At 34.3% G+C, this 14,874-nt stretch overlaps 1 pseudogene; it reads left to right on the forward strand.

Moving 5' to 3' along the window:
• Nucleotides 1-13,814, forward strand: part of LOC124888547 — a 28,758-nt pseudogene extending 14,944 nt beyond the window's left edge.
• Nucleotides 13,815-14,874: the final 1,060 nt, after the last annotated feature.

Here is a 14,874-nt window from a genome sequence, read left to right on the forward strand (position 1 = left end):
AATACTAAATATTATTGTCTTGTGGTGACAAGAAAAATGACTAACGAAAGTCAAATGCAAGATGTGGCTATGACTATGGGGGCAACTAGTATTGCCTCAACAAGTCGAGCAAATGCTCCGCAACCAATGGCACCTGCAGAGAAGCCCCAAAAATTTGCTGTCATTGACTTTAAGCGATGGCAGCAAAAGATGTTATTCTACCTTACAACACTATACCTTCAAACGTTCACTAGTGAGGATGCTCCTGAGGTGCCCGAGGGAACCTCGGACAAAGAGCATTTCATGATTGTAGAAGCTTGGAAGCAATCGTACTTCCTTTGCAGGAATTATATATTGAGTGGTCTCCAAGATGACCTCTACAATATTTACAGTGGAACTAAGACATCGAAGGAATTGTGGGAGGCACTAGAACAAAAATACAAGATAGAGAATGCGGGAATTAAGAAATTCTTTGTTGCAAGGTTCCTGGAATTCAAAATGATAGATAGTAAATCGATTGTCTCTCAAGTGCAGGAATTGCAAGTAATCATCCACGATCTCCTAGAAGAAGGTATATCTTTGAAAAATACCTTAGTTGAACAACTTGAAAAAGATCTTAATACTCACATAAACTATTTTTGTAGGTTTGATTGTGAATGATCTTTCCAAGTAGCAGCGATAATTGAGAAGCTACCACCAATGTGGAAAGACTATAAAAAATACTTAAAGCATAAACGCAAGGAGATGACTGTCGAAGATCTTATTGTCCGACTATTTATTGAAGAGGATAATAAAGCTTCCGAAAGAAGGTCAAAAGGAAATTCTACAATTAATGGAGCACATATTATAGAAGATGACCAAAACAATTCTAAGAAAAGGAAGAAAGTTGAACAAGGAAGTAATCAACCCAATAAGAAATTCAAGGGAAAATGCTTCAATTGTGGCAAGATTGGCCATAAGTTCATGGATTGTCGTGCTCCGAAGAAGGGCAAGAAAAAGGATCAAACAAATATGATTGAATCCAATAAATAATGCGATTATATATGTGCTATGTCCTAATAATGCAACATGGTGAGGAATCCTCGTGAATGATGGATGGATTCTAGTGCCACCCACCATGTATGTGCCAACAAAGAGTGGTTTTCGTCATTCGCTCTAGCTCAAGTAGAAGAAATGATCTACATGGCTAACTTCTCTACTGCTAAGGTAGAAGGAACAGGAAAAATATGCTTGAAAATGACTTCAGAAAAGGTCTTGACACTTGACAATGTCTTTTATGTTCTGGAGTTACGTAGGAATTTAATTTCTGTTTCACTTCTAGACAAGAACAAAATCAAATGTGTAACCGTTTCTGAAAAAATTGTGATTAGCAAAGGAGAAATGTATGTAGGAAAAGGCTATCTCACCGAGGGCCTTTATAAGATGAATGTAATGAATGTTGAAATAAATAAAAGTCCAAATTCTTCTTATTTGCTTGACTCTTATGATTTATGGCATGAACGTTTAGGCTATGTTAATTACAAAATGTTACGAAAATTGATTAACTTAGAAGTTTTGCCAAACTTTGAGTGCAATAAATCAAAGTGTCAAACGTGTGTGGAATCAAAGTATACAAAGCATCCTTATAAGTCTGTTGAAAGGAATTCCAATCCTTTAGACTTATTACACACTGCCATTTGTGATATGAAGTCAACACCATCACGTGGTGGGAATAAGTATATCATAACTTTTATTAACGATTGAAGTAGATATTGTTATGTCTATTTGCTAAATAGTAAGGATGAAGCAATAGATGTGTTTAGGAAATATAAAATGAAATTAAAAATTAGTTAGATAAAAAGATAAAAATGATAAGAAGTGATAGGGGTGGAGAATATGAATCTCCTTTCACCGAAATATGTGTAGAGAATAAAATTATCCATCAAACTATGACCCCGTATTCACCTCAATCTAACGGAATTGTGAAAAGAAAAAAGCAAACTTTGAAGGAAATAATGAATGCCTTGCTTATAAGTTCCAGTTTACCATAAAACTTATAAGGGGAGGCTATCCTTACAGCCATTGTATAGTCACCCGAGTTTCCCATAGTAAGACATAATTAATTCCGTATGAAAAATAAAAAGAAAGGAAACCCAACTTGAAATATTTCAAAGTGTTGGGGTGTCTAGCAAAGGTCCAAATTCCTATGCCAAAAAGGGTTAAGTTAGGACCTAATACGATGGATTGCGTGTTCATAGGATATGCTAAAAGTAGTAAAGCATGTCAATTTTTGGTTCATAAATCCAAACATTCGGATATTAATGAAAATATGGCAATTGAATCAGACAATGTTGAATTCTTTGAAAATATTTTTCCGTATAATACTAGACATGAACAGTCTAGTGGGAGGTCTAAATGACCTCGAGATGAACCAAGTAAGGATGTACATAATGAAGAAAATCCAAGGCGTAGTACAAGTCAAAGAACGTCTACTTCATTTGGATCAAATTTTGTAACATTTCTCTTAGAAAATGAGCCTCAAACATTTAAGGAAGCGATGGCATCTTCAGACTCATCCTTTTGGAAAGAGGCAGTCAATAGTGAGATTGATTCAATTTTAAGCAACTATACGTGAAAATTGGTTGATCTTCTTCCCAAAAATAACCTTTAGGTTCTAAATAGATCTTCAAAAGGAAGATAAAACTATTGACAAATACATGGCAAGAGTTGTAGTAAGAGCCTTCAAACAAAAAGAAGGCCTTGATTACAACTATACATACTCGCCAGTAACAAGGATAACATCAATTCAAATGTTAATTGCCTTGGCTGTGATATATGGTATTGAAATCCATCAAATGAATGTGTAAACCTCTTTCCTAAATGAAAAATTAGAGGAAGAAATTTACATGGAACAACCTGAGGGTTTTGTGGTTCCAGGAAAGAAAAACAAGGTGTGTAAACTTAATAAGTCATTGTATGGACTAAAGTAAGCACCTAAATAATGGCATGCAAAGTGTGACCAAACCATGTTGGAAAATGGATTCAAAATAAATGACTGTGATAAATGTGTTTATATTAAAGACACTCCAAATCACAAAGTCATTGTATGTTTATATGTTGATGATATGTTGATCATCAGCAGAGACATTTCTGATATAAATACAACAAAATGAATGCTCAAGAGCAAGTTTGATATAAAAGACCTTGGAGTTACAGATGTGATCTTAGCTATAAGAATCTCCACAAAGGTTGGCATTGTCACAGTATCATTATATTGAAAATGTACTTGACAAGTTCAAGTATATCGAATTCGGTAGTGCCAAGACTCCATTGGATGAAGGTGAAAGTCACTCACAATTGGAGTATGCAAGAGTATTGGGATGTTTAATGTATATAATAAATTGTAAACGACCAGACATAGCATGCGCTATTAGTAAATTAAGTTGGTACACGAGTAATCCCAATAAAACTCATTGGATGGTAATAAAAAGAATTTTGGGGTATCTTAAATACACTCAAGATTATGCCTTGCATTATAATAAATATCCTATGGTACTTGAAGGATATAGTTATGCAAATTGGATCACCAGATCTAACGAAGTAAAATCCACAAGTGGATATGTATTTACTATCGGTGGAGGAGCAGTCTCTTGGAAATCATCCAAAAAGACTTGTATTGCTAGCTCTACAATGGAATCTGAATTTATCATTTTACATAGAGCCAGTGAAGAAGCGGAGTTGCTCCAAAATTTCTTGGACGATATTCTGTATTGGCTCAAACCAGTGGCACAGTATGTATACACTGTGATAGCCAAGCAGCAATAGGTAGGGCAGGGAGCATGAAGTATAATGGTAAATCTCGACACATATTATGAAGACATAATACCGTTAGACAACTTCTCTCTAGTGGAATTATCACTATTGGCTATGTGAAATCAAAGGATAATGTGTCGGATCCACTTATAAAAGGTCTATCTAGAGAAGGAGTGGAAAGTACATCCAAGGAAATGGGTTTAAGGCCTAGGACAAGTCAGTATGGCAGTAACTCTACCTAGCAGAATGGAGATCCCAAGATCTAGGTTCAAGGAGATCAAATAAAGTTGTGTCTGGCAGGTTCAACATTGTCAATTACCCAACTCATTCTCAGAATGTAGACAATGTTTAGTAAATAAGGATAAGACTTAAGGTTAAAAGTCTTTTAATGATTATCTAAATTTGGCAGATTTGACCAAATAGTTTAATCTATAGGATTGAATATTAAGAAATCACCTATGTGAGGGCGAAGTGGAAGCCGCTTTAAGGAGAATGTTAGTAAAGGCCTATTCTCTAAGCTCTCATAAAACTGGGACGTGTTCATGGTTGAAAAGAATAAAATTGTCAGAACCATAAATGGTAAAAGGCTGGTTTTGTGACATGTGTTTTCTAGGTGTACATTAAATTTCAACGGTTCAAAGATATCAAATCTACCGATTGACCGAGTGTATCCGATGCATGTTCACTACGGAAATTTCAAAGGGAAACACACTTATCCAGATACAATTAGACTTTTCTTGATGATCACATATTTTTCCATAAAATTTTACGAAAAATAGCCATTCCCCATTCATGTGGGGGATTGTTGGGTTGAATATGTATGAAAAAGGTGTGAATGGAAAATGGAGAAAAATGGTGAAAGGTAGGAGATACCAATTTAGAAGATGTACTCCCAAATTGGAAAGTTCACTAATTCTCCCACATTGGTGGGAGAAGGGAACTATGGAGTGTTTTAAATAGAAAGCACTTACTCTACATGCTAAGAGAGGCAAGAAATAAGAGATGCCTCGCGCCGTCATTATCGTCGGTGGCTCGGATTATCTTTGGATTTTGATTTGGGTTTGTCAAATGATTAATCGATGAGATCTATCTTTTTGGATAAAATTTATTAGAATTTCGAAAAACTACCAAAGGGAAAAATGAATAACACAGTAAATATTTTCTGTGTTTAATACTTCATTTATATGCACTTCAGTAGTGTTTTGAAACATGTATGTAGAAGATGTTTTGAACTAAAAAGATGCTTCAGAACAATGCACGATTTTAAACTTGTGCTTCTGAAGGTTACAATGCTTCAGTGAAATGACACACTACTTCAAGAAATGATATTCCTATTCAGAACAGACATATTTCTTAGACAAACATACATAATTTTCCAGAAAAGGTGCAACCTTTGAAGTGAACCATTGCCTCTTTTCAGAAGAGGCATGTTATGGCTATATAAACCTGCTTTCATTCACAGATTTAGGTATGAAATTTTTCAAAATACAAAATTCTTCTTCTCTTCAAAATATTCTATGTGATCATTCAAACCGTTAAGTGCATTCGTGGAATTTAACTATTTAAGGTGCTGCTATAATTGGATTGAAGGCCTTTTTATCCTGGGAGGAAAATTCCATAACCTCGGGTAGAGTGAGGAGAATTATTCCTTAAGGACACTCCGTGAACTCAGGGGACTTGGTCTAAAATTTCTGTTTCATCTATTTTCTGATATCTAACACACTTCTTGGATATATTAGTGATAATCATGTGTAGAATGAGATAAAGAACTTCAAAACTATTCTTGTTCATACGTGAACTTGTTATGAAGTTGTTGTTGTATTAATATAGATTCTAGTACCCGTAGAAGGTAAAAAACAATCTTAAGGAATATCTTTAGAATCTGTATAACTTATTTTTGGGGATTAAAACTTTAAGATTTCTACTCCGTTTGAATTTAACTAGTGATTAGAAGATATAAAATCTTCATCACAAGTTTAAAATTTACTCTGTTGACAATTGGAAGTCATTAAAACTTCATTGTTAACTAGAAACAAGAAGAAGAATTTAAAGTTGCTTAACTTTATAAGTAGTATTCTGAAAATACTATAAATTACTGTCTTATGGTGACAAGAAAAATGACTAATAAAGTCAAATGCAAGATGCGGCTATGAATGTGGGGAAAACTAGTATTGACTCAACAAGTCGAGAAAATGCTCTGCAACCAATGGCACTTGCGGAGAATCCCGGAAAATTTGTGGACATTGACTTTAAGTGATGGTAGCAGAAGATGTTCTTCTACCTCACAACACTATGCCTTCAAAAGTTCACTAGTGAGGATGCTCCTAAGGTGCCCGAGAGAACTTCGGACAAAGAGCATTTCATGATTGTAGAAGCTTAGAAGCACTCGGACTTCCTTTTCAGGAATTATATATTGAGTGGTCTCCAAGATGACCTCTAAAATATTTACAGTAGAACTAAGACATCGTAGGAATTGTGGGTGGCACTAGAATAAAAATATAAGATAGAGGATGTGGGAATTAAGAAATTCTTTGTTGCAAGGTTCCTGGACTTCAAAATGATAGATAGCAAATTGGTTGTCTCTCAAGTGCAGGAATTGCAAGTAATCATCCACAATCTCCTAGCAGAAGATATATCTTTGAAAAATACCTTAGTTGAACAACTTGAAAAAGTTATTAATACTCACATAAACTGTTTTGTAGGTTTGATTCTGAATGATGCTTTCCAAGTAGCAACGATAATTGAGAAGCTACCACCAAAATGAAAAGACTTTAAAAACTATTCGAAGCATAAATGCAAGGAGATAACTGTCGAAGATCTTATTATCCAGCTGTGTATTGAGGAGAATAATAAAGATGCCGAAAGAAGGTCAAAAGAAAATTCTACAATTAATGGAGCACATATTGTGGAAGATGACCAAAAAAATTCTAAGAAAAGAAATAAAGTTGAACACAAAAGCAATCAACCTAAGAAAAAATTCAAGGGAAAATGCTTCAATTGTGGCAAGATTAGCCACAAGTCCACAGATTGTCGTTCCCCGAAGAAGGGCAATAAAAAAGATTAAGCATATATAATTGAATCCAACAAAGAATGCGATGATCTGTATGCTACTATCTCAGAATGCAACTTGGTGGGGAATCCTCGCGAATAGTGGATGGATTCTGGTGCTACCTGCCATGTATGTGCAAACAAAGAGTTGTTTTCATCATTTGCTCCGGCTCAAGTAGAAGAAATAATCTACATGGCTAATTCTACTGCTGCAAAGGTAGAAGGAACAAGAAAAATATGCTTGAAAATGACTTTAGGAAAGGTGTTGACACTTAACAATGTATTGTATGTTCCGGAGTTACGTAGGAATTTAATTTCTATTTCACTCCTAGACAAGAACGGATTCAAATGTGTAACCATTTTTGAAAAAATTGTGATTAGCAAAAGAGAAATGTATTTAGAAAAAGACTATCTCACCGAGGGCCTTTATAAGATGAATATAATGAATGTTGAAATAAAAATAAGTCCAAATTCTTCTTATTTGCTTGAGTTTTATGATTTATGGCATGAACGTTTAGGTCATGTTAATTACAAAACGTTATGAAAACTGATTAACTTATAAGTTTTGCCAAACTTTGAGTGCAATAACTCAAAGTGTCAAACGTGTGTGGAATCAAAGTAGGCAAAGCATCCTTATAAGTTTGTTGAAAAGAATTTCAATCCTGTAGACTTAGTACACACTAACATTTGTGATATGAAGCCAACACCATCACGTGGCGGGAAAAAGTATTTCATAACTTTTATTGACAATTGCACTAGATATTGTTATGTCTATTTGCTAAATAGTAAGGATGAAGAAATAGATGTATTTAGGCAATATAAAATAAAGTTGAAAATCAGTTAGATAAAAAGATAAAAATGATAAGAAGTGATAGGGGCGGAGAATATAAATCTCCTTTCGCCGAAGTATGTGTAGAGAATGGAATTATCCATCAAACTACGACCCATTTTCACATCAATCTAATGGAATTACGAAAAGGAAAAATTGAACTTTGAAGGAAATAATGAATGCCATGCTTATAATTCCAGTTTACCGTAAAACTTATAGGGAAGGCTATCCTTACAGTCATTCGTATACTCAATAGAGTTCCCCATAGTAAGACATAATCAATTCCTTATGAAAAATGGAAAGGAAGGAAACCCAACTTGAAATATTTCAAAGTGTGGGGTGTCTAGCAAAGGTTCAAATTCTTATGCCTAAAAGGGTTACGATAGGACCTAAGACGGTGGACTGCGTGTTCATAGGATATGCTAAAAGTAGTAAAGCATGTCAATTTTTGGTTCATAAATTCAAACATCTGGATATTAATGAAAATATAGTAATTGAATAAGATAATGCTGAATTCTTTGAAAACATTTATCCGTATAAAACTAGACATGAACAATTTCATGGAGGGTCTAAATGATCTCGAGATAAACCAAGTGAGGATGTACATAATGAAGAAAATCCTAGACGAAATACACATCAAAGAATGTCTATTTTGTTTGGATCAGATTTTGTAACATTTCTCTTAGAAAATGAGCCTCAAACATTTAAGGAAGCGATTGCATCTTTAGACTCATCCTTTCGGAAAGAGGCAGTCAATAGTAAGATTGATTCAATCTTAAGTAGCCATACGTGGAAATTGGTTGATCTTCCTCCCGAAAATAAATCTTTAGGTTCTAAATAGATCTATAAAAGAAAGATGAAAGGGAATGATACTATTGACAAATACAAGGCAAGACTTGTAGTAAAAGACTTCAAACAAAAAGAAGGACTTGATTACTTTGATACACACTCGCTAGTAAAAAGGATAACATCGATTCAAATGTTAATTGCCTTGGCTGCGGAATATTTTCCGTAAATCCACCAAATGGAGTGAAAACCGCTTTCCTAAATGGAAAATTAGAGGAAGAAATTTACATGGAACAACCTGAGGATTTTTTGGTTCCAGGAAAGGAAAATAAGGTGTGTAAACTTATTAAGACATTGTATGGACTAAAGCAAGCACCAAAACAATGGCATACGAAGTTTGACCAAACCATGTTGGCAAACGGATTCAAAATAAATAAATATGATAAATGTGTTTATATTAAAGACATTCTAAATCACCAAGTCATTGTATGCTTATATGTCGATGATATGTTGATTATTAGCAGAGAAATTTCTAACATAAATGCAACAAAACGAATGCTCGAGAGCAAGTTTGATGTGTAAGACTTTCGAGTTACAGATGTGATCTTAGGTATAAGAATCCATCGAACTCCACAAGGGTTGGCATTGTCACAGTTTCATTATATCGAAAATGTAATTGACAAGTTCAAGTATATGGAATTTGGTATTGCTAAGACTCCATTGGATGTGAGCTTTGCACTTTGAAAGAATGAAGGTGAAAGTGACTCACAATTGGAGTATGCAAGAGTATTGGGATGTTTGATGTATATAATAAATTGTACACAGCCATACATAGCACGCACTATTAGTAAATTGAGTCGGTATATGAGTAATCCCAACAAAACTCATTGGATGGCAATGAAAAGAGTTTTGGGGTATCTTAAACACACTCAAGATTATGCCTTGCATTATAATAAATATCTTGGGGTACTTGAAGGAAATAGTGATGCAAATTGGATCACCAGATTGAACGAAGTAAAATCCATAAGTGGATATGTATTTACTATCAGTGGAGGAGCAGTCTCTTGGAAATCATCCAAATAGACTTGTATTGCTCGCTCTACAATGGAATCTGAATTTATCACATTGGATAAAGCAGGAGAAGAAGTAGAATGGCTCCAGAATTTCTTGGAAGATTTTATGTATTGGTCCAAACTAGTGGCACCAGTATGTATACACTATGATAGCCAAGCAGCAATAGGTAGGGCAAGGAGCATGAAGTACAATGGTAAATCTTGGCACATACGACAAAGACATAATACCATTAGAGAACTTTTATTTAGTGGAATTATCAATGTTAGCTATGTGAAATCAAATGATAATGTGTCGGATCCACTTACAAAAGGCCTATCTAGAGAAGGAGTGGAAAGTACATCCAAGGAAATGGGTTTAAGGCCTAGGACAAGTTAGTATAGCAGTAACTCTACCTAGCAGACTAGAGATCCCAAGAGCTAGGTTCAAGGAGATCAAACAAAGTTGTGTCTGGCAAGTTCAACATTGTCAATTACCCAACCCATTCTCATGATGTAGACAATGTTTAGTAAACAAGGATAAGACTTAAGGTTAAAGGTCTTTTAATGATTATCTATTGGCAGATTTGACCGAATAGTTTAATATATAGGATTGAACATTAAGAAATCACCTATGTGAGGGCGAAGTGGAAGACGCTTCAAGGAAAATGTTAGTAAAGGCCTATTCTCTAAGCTCTCATAAAACCGGGATGTGTTCATGGATGAAAAGAAAAAAATTACGAGAACCATAAATGGTAAAAGGCTGGTTGTACGACATGTGTTTTCTAGGTGTACATTAAAGTTCGATAGTTCAAAGATATCAAATCTACCGATTGACCAAGTGCATCCGATGTATGTTCACTACCGAATGTTCAAAGGGAAACCCACTTATCCAGACGCAATTAGTGTTTCCTTGATGATCACATATTTTTCCATAAAGTTTTATGAAAAATAGCCATTCCCCATTCATGTGAGGGATTGTTGGGTTGAATATGTATATAAATGGTGTGGATGGAAAATGGAGAGAAAAAGGTGGAAGGAAGGAGACACCAATTTATAAGGTGTACTCCCAAATTGGAAAATTCACTAATTCTCCCACATTGGTGGGAGAAGGGAACTATGGAGTGTTTTTAATAAAAAGCAGTTACTACACATTCTAAGTGAGGTAAGAAATAAGAGATGCCTCGCTCCGTCGTCGTCGTCGCTCACTCGACTCGGCTTCGGCTTCGGCTTCGGCTTTGGATTTGGATTTGGATTTGGATTTGGATTTATCAAATGATCGAAAGATGAGATCTATCTTTTTGGATAAAATTTATTTGAATTCAAAAAAAATACCAAAGAGAAAATGAATAACGCAGTAAATATTTTTTGTGTTTAACACTCCATTTATATGCACTTCAGTACTGTTTTGAAACATGCATGCATAAGCTATTTTGAACTGAAAAATACTTTAGAAGGATGCACAGTTTTGAACTGGTGCTTCTGAAGGATGGAATCCTTCAGCGAAATGACACACTGCTTCAAGAAATGATATACCTGCTCGGAATAGACATAATCCTTGAACAAACAGACATAATTTCCTAGAAAAGGTGCAACTTTTGAAGTGAACCATTGCCTCTTTCCAGAAGAGGCATGTTTTGGCTATATAAACCTGCTTTCATTCACAGGTTTAGGTATGAAATTTTTCAGAATACAAAACTCTTCTTCTCTTCAAAATATTTTGTGTGATCATTCAAACCGTTGAGTTCGTTCGTGGAATTCAATTATTTGAGGTACCGCTAAAATTGGATTGAATCTCATTTTATCCTGGGAGAAAAATTTCATAACCTCGGGTACAGTAAGGGAAATTATTCCTTAAGGACACTCCGTGAACTCAGGGACTTGGTCTAAAATTTCTGTTTCATCTATTTTCTGATATCTAATACACTTCTTGGATAGATTAGTAATAATCTTGTGTAAAAGGTGTTAAAGAACTTCAAAACTATTCTTGTTCATATGTGAACTTGTTATGAAGTTCTTGTTGTATTAATACAGATTCTAGTACCCGTAGAAGGAAAATAGCATTAAATTCTCAAAAAATAATGTATTTTTGAAAAATCCGACATGGGTGTGGCATTGAAAGTGAAGAATCCGTGCAACTTAGGAAAAATCAAGTATACTATGTTATTTCAAATATTTGATGATATGTCCTATTTCTATGAATTTATAAGGGAAATACTAATTGAGTACTCGCCAAGGATATGATGAAATTGGGCTTCTCCTTCCTTGAATTATAGTCGAAAGGTCTTGGTCTCGATCGTAGTTATCTCAAAGAGTTTATGGATTGTTGTCATCTTAGTTATTCATGAAATTATTGTCCACCATTCCCTCAACCAAAACTCACCATGGGCACCATTCAATATTTTGACCCTGATATGATCAGAGGCAGAGCCAACCCTCTTTAGGGAGTTCGGACGAACCCCCTTCGATGGAAAAATATACTACTTATACATGATTAAAATTATTTTTTTATGTGGTTATAGTAGGTGTTGAACCCCCTTCAACTAAGTTTTCTTTGAATATTGAACCCCCTTACTTGAAATCCTGGCTCCGCCTCTAGATATGATCACATTGCTTCTACAAGATCATATTGGAGGACTCTAAGTTCTTCGCCAGAATCAATGGATTTATGTTCCTCCAATACCTGGTGATCTTGTTGTCAACATTGGAGATTTTCTGCAGGCCAGTACTCTTTCTTTCTAATATTATAGGTTATTTGTGTTAGGGTTTTTGCCTTGATTTTCTTACTATATTTAAGTTTTACTTTTTCTTAGAAGGAAAATAAAAGTTACCATAATTACTTCTACTTTTCCTAAAAGAAAAAATATAACTATTTTTCATATTTGGCTAACCTCTTTCTTGGAGGAAAGGTTTTGGACATCTATAAATAGAAGACCCCCTTCTCATACCATAACACAAGAGCATCCCCATTGTAGTCTTTAAGAGTCTCGTTTAGGGGGAGATTTTCTCTCAATAGTTGTTAATGTTATTTTGATATTAGTTTTCAATATGTAGGTAACTTGACCAAATTACATCAATAATATGTTTTTTAGTTTGTTTTTCTTTGTCGTCTGAATTATCACTATGATAGTTTGTAACTAATAGCTTTCACATGACGCCCTCTCGATTTTGAACCCAACAAGTGGTATCAGAGCTTAAGGTTCAATGGTCCAATGTTGTGGTGAGATGAGATTAAACAGGTTCAAAGAGGTTTCAAAATCAAGCTGCAACAATTTGGATAATAATGAAGATTTTTGTCAAACTACATGTGGAGAAAATATTTCAAACAAAATTTCAACAATCCTGCTGCTTATCTATCTTTAAAACCAAAATTAATTTTTAACCCATGTTTATAGGCTCCAATTTTCAACCCGTATTAATTTTTAATCATGGTAAGAAGCAATGATATATGAAGAATATATTTGAAGAACGAAGATCATGCACAAGAAGAAGGATGAGCAAGAATATTTTAAAGAAAATCAAGCCAAAAAGGGGAGATTTGTTAAGAGTTTTTTCCCTAATTATCTTATTATATTTAAGTTTTACTTTTTCTTAGAAGGAAAATAAAATTTACCATAATTACTTTTACTTTTCCTGAAAGAAAAAATATAATTCTTTTCCATATTTGGCTAACCTCTTTCTTGGAGGAAATGTTTTGGACATCTATAATTAGAAGACCCCTTCTCATACTATAACACAATAGCATATGCAATGTAGTCTTTAAAGAGTCTTGTTTAGGGGGAGATTTTCTCCTAATAGTTTTTAATGTTTTTTTTATATTAGTTTTCAATATGTAGGTCACTTGACCAAATTACATCAATAATATATTTTTTAGTATGTTTTTCTTTGTCGTCTGAATCATCACTGCGATAGTTTGTAACTAATAGCTTCCGCATGACGCCCTCTCGATTTCAAACCCAACAATTTGGTGCACCCAAATATGCATGGTTTTTTTATTGTTGAAGCCATTTGAAAATCATCTATACATTTTCAAACACTTTCTTTAATTTTGTACTGAACCTGCCTATTTTTTCAGCTTATTGTTTTGGAATGATAAGTATGTAAGTGTTCAGCACAGAGAAATTTCAAACAAAGATGAAATGAAGAATGTCAATTGTGTGCTTCTTTGGTGAAAGTCCATGGCAATCTTCCAAGCTGTATGGACCAATTACTGAATTGTTATCAGAAGATAATCCTCCAAAATATCGTGCCACACAGTGAAAGACTACACTAATTACGTCCATAATAGAGGCATAGATGGAACTTCTGCATTGTTGCATTACAAGATCTAGTCATAATAATGAAACAATTATTATTTCTTTTGTGCTAGCTATTTGTCTAGTTGTTGGGTTGTATTTCTAATGAATAATGAAAACGTTGTTTTTTTGATACTTAGCTTGCACAATGTTGTTTGGCTCATAATGCAGCAACTTTCTGGTTAGCATTTTCCCTATCGAAATTGATCTAATAAAAAATTTACAGAGGACGCGTGAAATGATATGGAATTAGTGAAGAGTTCGAAGCCAAAAAGGCTAACTTTTTGACTAAAAATTTTAGAAGGGACACTTGATTTGGAAAGAAACTAAAGGCGACAAAATGATGTTGGCTGAATAATTTGCAAATCGCTTGGTATCTAGTGATTTTCAAGTTGTTGTTTAGTGATTTCCAAATCACTTGGCGTCCGATGAATTGTATGGATTTTTTTCATTATCAAATATGCAGTTTCTTGTTAGCAGAATAGCTGAAATGGAAGTGAAGAGCTTAGAACTGAAACGAATAACTCACAATAAGAAGAAAATGTTCATTTAATAATGAAAAAAATTCATGCAAATCGCTGGATATCAATTGATTTGGAAATCACTGGACACCAAGCGATTTGCAAATCGCTGGACACCAAGCAACTTACAAATCGGTGGCCACCAAGTGATTTGTAAATTGCTTGGTCAACAACGTTTTGTTTTCTTTGATTTCTTTTCAAACCATGCATTGGATGACCATCACATAGGATAATTCCAATGATGCGACTTGAGATTGAGAAAGTCCTAGGTTAGCTAGGCTCTATGGTCCGTGTGTCACACCAACATATAGAAGAAATTTCAAATTTGTCTAATGCAATGCATTATGCATCTATTGTGAATTGTGCAAACATGTGGGTGAAATTTTAAATTTGCATGGTGCAATGCCTATATGAGCAGTGTGTTCTTAGGCCTAGATTATCTTAAAGAATAGATAACAAGGCGCAGGCCCAATATATGTTATTTTTTAATCTTAATTTATTTGATGAAAATAAAATTTAGATAGTTAATTATATTTTTAATATATTTTTAGCTTTTTTAGGTTGTGTAGACACGT

Source organism: Capsicum annuum, chromosome 11 (genome assembly GCF_002878395.1).
Source record: "Capsicum annuum cultivar UCD-10X-F1 chromosome 11, UCD10Xv1.1, whole genome shotgun sequence".
Classification (NCBI taxonomy): Eukaryota; Viridiplantae; Streptophyta; class Magnoliopsida; order Solanales; family Solanaceae; genus Capsicum; species Capsicum annuum.